General features: G+C 49.0%; 1 long non-coding RNA gene across 1 annotated transcript; it reads right to left on the bottom strand.

Annotated features, from left to right (window-relative positions):
- Positions 1 to 3,597: 3,597 nt before the first annotated feature.
- LOC102469558 (uncharacterized) lies at positions 3,598 to 6,351 on the bottom strand. The gene is made up of 3 exons (XR_337008.1): positions 6,280 to 6,351; positions 4,388 to 4,506; positions 3,598 to 3,955 (listed from the first exon to the last, which is right to left on the bottom strand). It is a non-coding gene; the product is annotated as an uncharacterized LOC102469558 (long non-coding RNA).
- Between the last annotated feature and the right edge of the window lie 3,616 nt (positions 6,352 to 9,967).

The following is a 9,967-nucleotide window of genomic DNA, read 5'->3' as shown; positions in this document are numbered from 1 at the left end:
CCTGCTGAAGCCCTCCCCAGCCCTCCCCAGCCCCCAAGGCAGCCAGTGCCTCCTCCTCCATGCAGTTCTCCCAGATCTCCTCTGCTGGAAAGACAGCTTTCAGTTGTTTCCCAGGGCATGCTCTGAGTGCTTTTTACAGCTTGAACTCCATCCCGCTATGGCACCTCCCGCCTTGTCTGTGTTACTCAAATCCTCTCAGCCTCCACGGCCAGTAAAGGAAGGGAGTGGGCATTTATTGAGCTTCTGTATGGCCTATTTATTTACTTATTGCCAGAGAGAAGGAAAGTGAGAAATAGCCCCCCCTCCCCCAGGGCTCTGGCCACACTGCAGTCCCTTCTCCTCCATTCTCCTCTTGGGATTTTAGGCATATACTCACATGGGCCTGGCATGATTGCTGCTGAGTCCGGGCCTCGAACCACAGAGTCAGCTATGTGGGTGTCTAGCGCCTTAACCATCACGCCACCTGCTGACCCTCTGCATGGCTTCTGAGCAGTTGCTTTCCACATTCAGCTAGTTTAGTCCCCAGAGTAATGCCCTTGGCAACTGTGGCTATGCATGCCCTGCTCAGATCTGAGGCTTTGAAGTCAGAGTCCGGGTAAACATAGCCTACAGGCCCTGCGCTGGCTGTCGAGCCTCTCAGGGCCTGAGTCTCTGGTCTGGAATGGGGCAATGTCGGTGTTCACCTTATAAGGCTGCTCTGAGGGCTCCGGGGGCCCAGGATCCCTTGCCTGCCACCACGGGAATTACGGCTGCCGCCAAGAACTCGGGGCAGGTAGAGTAAGTGGTGGAAACTGTGTTCAGAACGGGCTCATGACTGCACACGTGCACCTTGGCCTCGAGCAAACTTTTGGCGACTGGAAGCAGGTGGGGGTGTCAGGGGAACTTGTTCCTCCCCCAGAAACCTCAGTGACGCTAACTGGAATTCAGGTGGTGCTAAACTGCTGGGTTTGGAGAAGGCAGCCGCGAAGTCGTCCACCTCCTCGTTTCAAGGGAGTTGATTCTCAGAGGATGGGGAACCCGCACTGCACCTGGCAGAGATCTAAAAAAGTGGGTTGGTCATGCAGGACCAGCGGCACCCTGCCTGCTGCGCCCTAATCGTGCCTCCCTGGTCAACGCCGGTGGGAGAGGTGGACAGTCCCTGGGATCTGGGAGCTTAGCACGGTGCTGGGGCTGGGGGGCACCTCCCTCTTGGACGAACCCCTTCCAGCCCCGATTCTATCACAAGATGGCCAGGGACAAACAGGCCTCCATCCCGAGAGAGGGGCTTTCCCCCTTCGGGACAATGAGGAGTGCGAACCCTGATAGCTCGGGCAGGGCAAGGGCAGAAAGGCCAGAAAGACTGTGGGCATGAGGCATGATGGGAAAGAGCCAAATGCTTCTCAGCGGGGCAGGGAGTAGAGAAGGAGGAACCATCTTCCCTTCAAATGGACTAAACTCAAGATCTGGAGAGGTAGAGGTTCCCTGCTGAGGAGACCCGTGAGGAAGCCAGCCACACTGAGGAGACCCCGATTCTTCCTCCTGCTGGGCCTAGCCCCTCCTTCCCCTACATAGGCTCCAGGACCCTCCCGCTCAGGGGCCGGGGAGAGCAGGCCGCTGTGGAGCTCACCCACTGGGAGAGTGAGCAGTGCCTGCCAGAATGCAAGCTCCTCTCTGCTAGCAGGCCCACCGGCCAGGTCCAGCTGTGGGAGTCAGTGCCGGAGGGGGCCACCGAGATCTCAAAACCTGGCTCCTGCCCTCCCCCCAACTTCGGGGTGTCCCTGGGGAGGTGACTGTCTGAAACCTTCATTCCTGTGGTCCAGCCCAGAGCCCCGCCAGAGTCACAGCAGGATCTGGATGGCTTGCAGAGCTCCTGTGGCCCTGCCCAGGCTGCGACCTCTTCAGTGGCTCATCCCCTTTCCTGCAGGAGTTTCTGGAAGGTGGTGTCAGGCAGGGAGTGGGGAAGGGTCCTCTGTGGGTGAGTGATTCAGTTCAGGTCACAGGTTCTGAGCACCTATAGCGTGCCAGGCCCCCAGGAGGGGACAAGACCCTTTGGTTGGAGGGAGGAGCCCCTAATATACCCTGAGGGATGGAGTCTGAGGTCTTCCTGTCTTTCAGGGTCAGTGTTTTGATTCCTGAGCCCCTGGCAGACCCGGCCCACAGGTGCCCAGCACTTGGCGAGGACACAGCCGGGAGGCTGTCCCAGCACTTCCCTGTGGCCGGTCCTTCCAGGGCCATTGTCCTGCATGGAGGAACTCACTCAAGGCTAACAAGTCAAGTCCTGCCGGTCAATGCCGCAGGATGGAAAGCTTCCATGGGGGCTACATTCTCTTCCTCACAGTGACCTGGAGCTCTCCTGAGCCCCGTTACCTCCTCTGGCCTGGAAAGTCCCATTTAAAGCTTTTCAAAAAAGTGATTCTGGGCCAGGCGTTTGGGCCTCTTCCAGACTCTTCAGGGGTTCATTTGCATTTTTGGAATAAAAATGTTGACTGTACTTCATGCTCAGCCGCACATTTAAATGCTTCTGCGAGGTTTGTTTTGGAGAAGTGACTCTGGAATGCTGGCTGGCGGGTGCCACCACCTCCCCTGGGAGAGGCAATCAGCCCCCCACAGAGACTGGAGCCTAAGAAGGGCCGAGCAGCCCTCTGGAGGAGGCGCCGTCCAATGGGAGCCTCGCCCCAGGGGCTGTCGGGAGGCTGTTGGGAAATGTCTCATTTTTCTATGTAAATAAATCATTTCCAGAGATTGCTCTGATCTCAGCGGGCTGCTGCTAAAACGTTTTAAGTGGGTCCTTTGCCACTGTAAACTTCGTTAAGCATTATTATCAAGTTGGCATCTGTTTTGCTCTGCTAAGTTTGTGGATTCAGTGACCTGGGGTCTGGCCTGTTCTGCCTTTGTGTTCTGACCAAGTGCCTTTGGGGAAGGGGTGCTCACCGCCTCCCCGCTGCCCACTCCATTGCCGCTCTCCGGGAGCTGGCAAGGACGTTCTTGTGGCTTTCATCGCTGTACCTGGGGCCATGCCTTGCTGTGGCCTTACAGAGCACATTTGTTCCCTTGGTCACCTCCATATGTTGGACCAGAACTTTGACCTCCTGGCCTAGGCCCATGATGTCTTCCATCACTGACCATGCTCCTCCACCTTCACTTGCACACATCCATTACTTATCAGACTCCAACCCCCTGGGCTCTGTGTCCCCCAGTGCACAAAGCACTGTCCCCATGGGGCCCTCTGCCAAGAGGCTTTTTCCAGGTTCCTTCTTGGAGATCCCAGCTCAAATGTCACTTCCTTACACAGCATCCCCCACCCCTATCGGATCCCCACGCCAGCATGAAAGCTGTTCGGTTACAATGCGATGCAATATGAACCTATTTACATGCCGTCTGTGTAATTAAGAAGTAGGGCCCACAGAGATGAGTCTTTGCCTTATTCCCTGCTGTAATCCCAGGTGAGCACACAGTAGGTGCCCAATCAATATGCATGCTAGGAACAAGATGCCCATGTCCTCAGACTCCTTGCCTCTGATTCTCCAATGACTTCCTGGAAAACGCGAGCACCTGTCCCTCACGCCCATGGTCTTCTCTCTGGACACTGTCCCCTTCGTCCACGTCAAGCATGCCCAAATGAAACGGTGCTTGGGAGCCCTATTTATAAGCAGATCCACAGGAAGTGGAGAGAGGGAAGTGGTGTTCTCTCACCCCCAGCCCCCAGCCCTAGCGGGTCCCCCTGAAGCACCTGCAGAGATGCTCCCTCTGCCTGTGACAGCACCTGGGGACTCACCCTCACCCATTTTCAGATAGGAATTCCACCCGCCAGGCCTGGCTGATCAGCCACAATGATTGGCTCAGGAGGGTCCCCTGGCCCAGGTTGGCTCAAAGAGGTTGATATCGTTTCTAGAAGCACTGAGTCAGAAGTCTGCTCTTCAGGCTGAGGTTGCTGAGTATAAGCTGGAATCCGTGGGGTCCATAGGAGAGAGCCCTCCTGGGAGCAAAACCAAGACAGACAGTGCATGTCAGACTCCAGAGCTGGAAAGAAAGCAACTAGTCCTAGCGACACTGTCGGGATCGCTGGCGCTGGCTATCTCAGTCCGTTGTGTGTTACTGTAACAGGATACCTGAGATGGGTAATTTATAAAGAAGAGCGATTTATTTGTTACGGTTCTGGAGGCTGGGAAGTCCAAGGTCAAGGAGCCCACTTGTGGCAAAAGCCTTCATGCTGTGTCATCTCATGGAAGGTGGAAAGGCAAAGCAGGGGGGTGTGAGAGAGCAAGAGATTGAGTTTGCAGCCTCAAGCTCTTTTACGGTTGGCATTAGCCAATCATGAGGGGTGGAGCCCTTATGAATGGAGATAACCAAGCTCTGCAGAAATAATAATTAATACAGTCTATTCTAAGCACAAATTTGAGTAACCAACCTGCTATCTGATGTTCAGACGCACTGGTTCTTTTTATTCAGTTCCCACAGTGGGGGCCACAAAGTTGTGAATCAGCATGAGGAGTCTTTCCACTGGCCTGACCCAAAAAGGCGGGGCATCTGGAATAGAGGCTTGTAGGTTACAGTTGGGCTTATAAATTCTTAGGTTAGTAATTGGTTAAAAAGAACAAAGGAGCAAACAAAAAACCACAAGTCTTTGTTCCCAAAAGGAATCGGCAAAACAAACAAACAAACAAAAAAACTCTATGTTTCACGTTAACAGAGAAAAGGTTTTACTATGCATCACAAAAACACTAAGCCAGGGATAGGACTATAGAGCATCCCGTAATCACTGACCAGAGTGGTCTGTTTCAGTTTGTAGGCACAATTCTCTAGGCCCTTTGGAAAGAATTTCGAAGTAGGAAAAAGCAATCAGAATTCTGTCCTCACCCTCATGACCTAAATGCCTCCTATAAGGTCCCACCTCCTGACACTGTTGCTCTGGGGGTTAAGTTTCCAATACATGCATTTGGGGGAACATATTCAGCCTACAGCCAGTTCTGCACCTGAAATTCTGAACTTTGCAGTCACCTGAGCCCCACTTCCCATATGCCTGTTGGAGGCAGGTTTCCTCTCACAATGGAGAGAATCCTGGCTGCTCCCTTAGGGTGTGTAGGACAGGATTTGAAAACCTCTGTCTATCATCCTAAAGACAGGCACAACCCACTCAATGCTTTGATTTTCTTACATTTGCTTTCATGGATAACAATACAATAACAACTTCCATTAAATTCTGCCAGAGGGTGCATATGTTCACCAGAGAGAAAGAGAGAGAGAAATCACCCCCTATGGAGAACGGTCACTCCAAGGTCTCTTCCTCTTTTTAAGATTTTGGGCATGCACATGTGCCTGGCATGTTTTTCAAGCCACTGGATTTGGGACTCATACTACACAGTTACGTAAGATCCAGCTCATTTAACCACCCAGCTATGGGCTGGCCTACAAATTTCATTTCTTTAGCAGTTTTTGGCTTTCATCAAGTTTTCAGAAAAACACCAAGAAAAGGTAGCTCTGTTTCTTTCTCATAGATAGGGAAACTAAAGCAAAGCGAGAGAGAGGTATTTGTCCCAAGTTACCTGACTAAATAATAACAGAAATGTTCCCATCAGACTTTTTCAAGATTGATTGCAAATATTAGGGTGTCAGAAAAATCATGACGCATTCAACGTCACATGGTCAAGGTCATAAATAGGGCAGGGGGCAGTGGACAACCTGCATCACCAAATGCTACTACAGAGGGAAAGACCAGAATATAAATAAAAACTGGAAAAATTACTGTCTTACTAGTAGTCCATGAAACTCAAATTGAGTGAATATACCATTGTTATCATCTTTTGCATGTGCGAAAATTAATGCTTCTTACTCTCCTGTACACATCAAAGATGCCTTGGAAGTCCCCCAGGTGCTAGTGCTTCCAGATCACTGTTTCAGGTCCCCAGCCCCCTGATGTGCTACCCATCTGAGCCTGCCCCAGGGAAATGAGCGTGGGCCTCTTGCAGGAGTTAAACCTTGTCCTCCCATCTTCCTCTCATCCTGCCCTTGGTCCCGCTCAGACTTGTCATCTACTTCATTCAGCCTCCGTCTAATTATTGCAAACTCTCAGCTCCTTCTCTGAAGGTAGAAGCTCATGTCCTACCCATGTAAACTCATCGACACGGATGATCTACAACCTTCTCAAAGAGTAGAAAGCAGGAGGATGCATACCTTGGCATTCTCGACAATGAGACAAAACCTAAAGGGAGAACACCATTAACAGCATCTCACCACCCACTACTAGATGTTCTGAGAAGGGAGAAGGGGATGAGGGAAAACCCAGCGTGAGAACTCCAGCACCTTTCTGTAAGGATCTCAAAGGTCATTTGACTGGAGAAAGCAACTTCTTCCAGAGGCTTGGATAACTGTTCTTTCTCCATGATATTTAAAACACTTGCTCTTTTCCATAAAATTCCATCTGTTTCTATAGAATTCTATCAACAGTGAGTCACAATAGAGTCACTTGCAGCAAGTAGGATGTGATCTGTGATGGTCACTGGCTCAGTGCTCACCAGAGCTGTTTTTGCTACATTCCCACATTCCCTGCAACTTCCTGCCTGTGCCACTTGTGACACCTGCTTCATTTTCACCTCATTTGTGCCCAATGTTTACAGAAGGGAAGTTTCTTTGAAATTCAGAGCCTATCTGTAATAACTCTGAAAATCCCGGTGTTTAACCAAGGATAAATATTCATGTGCAGGTTTTTGTGTAGACATGTTTTCACCTCATTTGGGTAAATACCTAGGAGCACATTTGCAGGATCATATGGTACTACTATGTTCAGCTTCGTAAGAAACCGCCAAGCAATCTTCTGAAGTGACTGCACCATCTTTCATTCCCACCAGCAATAAATGAGAGTTCCTGTTGCTCCACATCCTTGCCAGCATTTGTTGTTGTCTGTGTCCTGGAATTTAGTCATGTCAATGGGTGGATAGTGATATCTCACTGTTATTTTAATTTGAAATTCCCTGATGACATAATATGGTGTGGATCATTGTTTCATATGCTCATTTACCGTCTTTGGAAGGATATCTGTTCAAATCCTTTCCCCATTTTTAAATTGAGTTGTTTTCTTATTGTTAAATTTTAAGAGTTCTTTCTATTTTTTATGCAAATCCTTTATCAGATACAAGTTTTGCAAAAATTTTCTCCCTGCCTGTACCATGTCCTTTATTCTCTTAACAGTGTTTATTGCATAGCAGAGTTTTTAAAGTTTTTTAACCTTTAAAACATTTTTTCCAATTCTTTGCCAGAGGGCACATATACTTGCTTAAGAAGAGCAGAGAGAGAAGGAAAGTGAGAAATCACCTCCCAGGAGTATGGCCACATCACGGTCCCTTCTCTTCCATTCTCCTCCCAGGATTTTAGGCACATGCACACACATGTCTAATGTGTTTCTCGAGCTGCCGGATCCAAGACTCAAACCGCAACCATGTGGGATCCAGTGCCTTAACCACCATGCCATCTGTTGGCCTGAATTTTTACAATTTTAACGAAGTCTAACTTACTTATTTTTTTCCCATGAATTGTGTTTTGGGCATGTTAAATAAAAATAATAGGAAGCCATTGTTTTGTACTAAGTTCCTGCACTAGGCCCAACAAGCCAGACCGAAATGGAGTCACCCATGACAAATGCCACTGAAATATTTAGAAGATAGGTCCCCAAACAGTCCTGTTTTTCCTGAAAAAGGAGATTCCAGTCTACCTGAGTTACTATGTAAGGAAGTCCCTGCTGCCTTAAACTTTACAGCGAAAGTGACGTTTTTTGTTTTTGTATTTGATTTTTGCAGGATTTTACTTTTAGTCTTTATTTTTTATTTATTTTATTTTTACATTCGATCACTGTGTCATTACAGCATATCCAATGAAATAACCCCTCTGCTTTCCATACTTGGCTTGTGCCTTCTTTAGCCCTCTCTGTCTGAAACAACTTCTTCTCAATTCCTTGGAATACTTACTCAGTTTCACCAGAATCTGTGTTTCCTGCTTATAATTCCTCTGAGACCCCAAATAAAGCTTTTTGTTCTATTGATGGAAATAACCAACTCTATAGAAATAACAATTAATGTGGCTTAAAACTAAGCACATAATTGAGTGACCAGACCCGGAGAAAGACAAACATTTTCTCAGGGTGTTGAGTTGCAGTCACTCCTTTGATTTAGTCCTGAGAGCAGGAGAGCTGTCAATCACCATAAGGAGTCCTTTACATTGGCCTGGCCCAAATGGGTGGGACATCTGGAAGCAGAGGCTTGTATGTTATAGGTGAGTTTTAACATCCCTAGAGGAGAATGGAGGAGAAGGGATTGTGGCATGGCCATCCCCCCTGGTGATTTCTTGCTTTCTGTCTCTCTGTCTTTCTCTGTCTTTCTGGCGAGCACATGTGCTCTATAGTAAAAACCTCTCCAAAAAAAGAAAAAAGATTCCAATTCCATGTGGACAAATTGAGCATAGATGACGCTGAAGCCAAACGTAGTTCAAGAGTTGGGCTCTGAATGTCAAGAAGTGTGGGGAATACTTTGATTTATTTTGGTTCTATTTTCCCTTTTCATGTATGCAAGAATCAAAACAGGGGGACCAACAGTTGGTGAAATGGCATGGGGAATACTTTGATTTATTTTGGTTCTATTTTCCCTTTTCATGTATGCAAGAATCAAAACAGGGGGACCAACAGTTGGTGAAATGGCAAATGTCGCTGGACTCCATGAAGTCAACCAGGGTTCAAGCCTCAGACCCGGTGGCTTAAACTCACGCCAGGCATGTGTCCGTGTGTGCCCAAGATCCTGAGAGGAGAAGGGAGGAGAAGGGATTGCAGTGTGGCCAACCCCCCGAGGGTAATTTTCTCACTTTCTGTCTCTCTGTCTTTCTGGCGAGCTTGTGTGCCCTATAGCAAAAACCTCCCCCCCCCCCAAAAAAATGATAAACAAACACCAAAAAACTGAAATCTAAACAAGTCTGAAACAGGTCCTCTGATAAATATATTGGGTTGTCAGAAAAATATGTCATGACTTCTCTGACAACCCAATAAAATTAAAAAAAAGGTAAAGTGACAGCCAGCACTGTGTCATGTGTCTATCCCTGCCATTGTTTATGGCAGGAGTTTATTCTTCCTTCATGGGACATGGAATAACCTTACATTGATGGACAGTAACTGCTGGATCAATAGCGTCCTGGGAGAAATCCCACGGCAGATGTGGAACAGGCCATGAGTTTACAAAGGGGAATATTGACAACGCCATGGACAAGGTAAGGGAAATTGACAAGGGATGGTGCAGTGATGCAGGGCTGGTGACACCTGAAAGGTAAGGGGTTCGGGTACCAAAACCAGGGAGAGGCTGCAGGGGATGGTAGGCGGACAGTAGCAGAGCCTCAATCTCCTGGTACCCCGACCCTGTGCCTGTGCCTACCATCATGGGGGAACCCACTGTGAACTGAGGCCAAAGAGTGCTTAAGACTCTGTCCTGGGACAGCACAGTGAAGGGAGTCAGGGTGGTTGTGGCAGAGCAGGTGGAAACGCCTCTGAGCACAGAGCCGACCTGGTGTGCCCTTCCTATACGCCCACCCGCACCGCTATGCACTCAGGGCCCCTGGCCAAAGGGAGCTGACCAGGTGGACGAGGAACTACCTTTGAGCGCTGTTGCTGTTTCTCTCTGTTTGTTTTTTTAAGTTTACTTATTTTATGAGAGAGAGAGAGAGCAAGCCACCCCAGACAGGGTCTCATGAAGCTGAGACCCCCCTTGTCAGGATGTGGGCAGGCGTGCATGTACATGGCATGTTTTCAGACCCATCTGGGGATCCGAACCTGCGGTTGACCATGTGGCTTCCAGCACCGCAGTTCAGTTTGCTACCTGCTGTGCCACTGAACTTGGCTTCCATCATTGGCCGAGGAGCCCAATAGCTCCTGGCAATCTATGGTTGGCCCACAGTGGCGTGGTTGGGTCCAGCCATCAGCAGCCCTCCCACCTCCCTCTCACCCCCGGCCCCTGATGCA

Source organism: Tupaia chinensis, unplaced genomic scaffold (genome assembly GCF_000334495.1).
Source record: "Tupaia chinensis unplaced genomic scaffold, TupChi_1.0 Scaffold143913_1, whole genome shotgun sequence".
In the NCBI taxonomy this organism is placed as follows: Eukaryota; Metazoa; Chordata; class Mammalia; order Scandentia; family Tupaiidae; genus Tupaia; species Tupaia belangeri.
The sequence above is the reverse complement of the archived record's forward strand: the minus strand, read 5'-3'. Positions and strand labels throughout refer to the sequence as shown.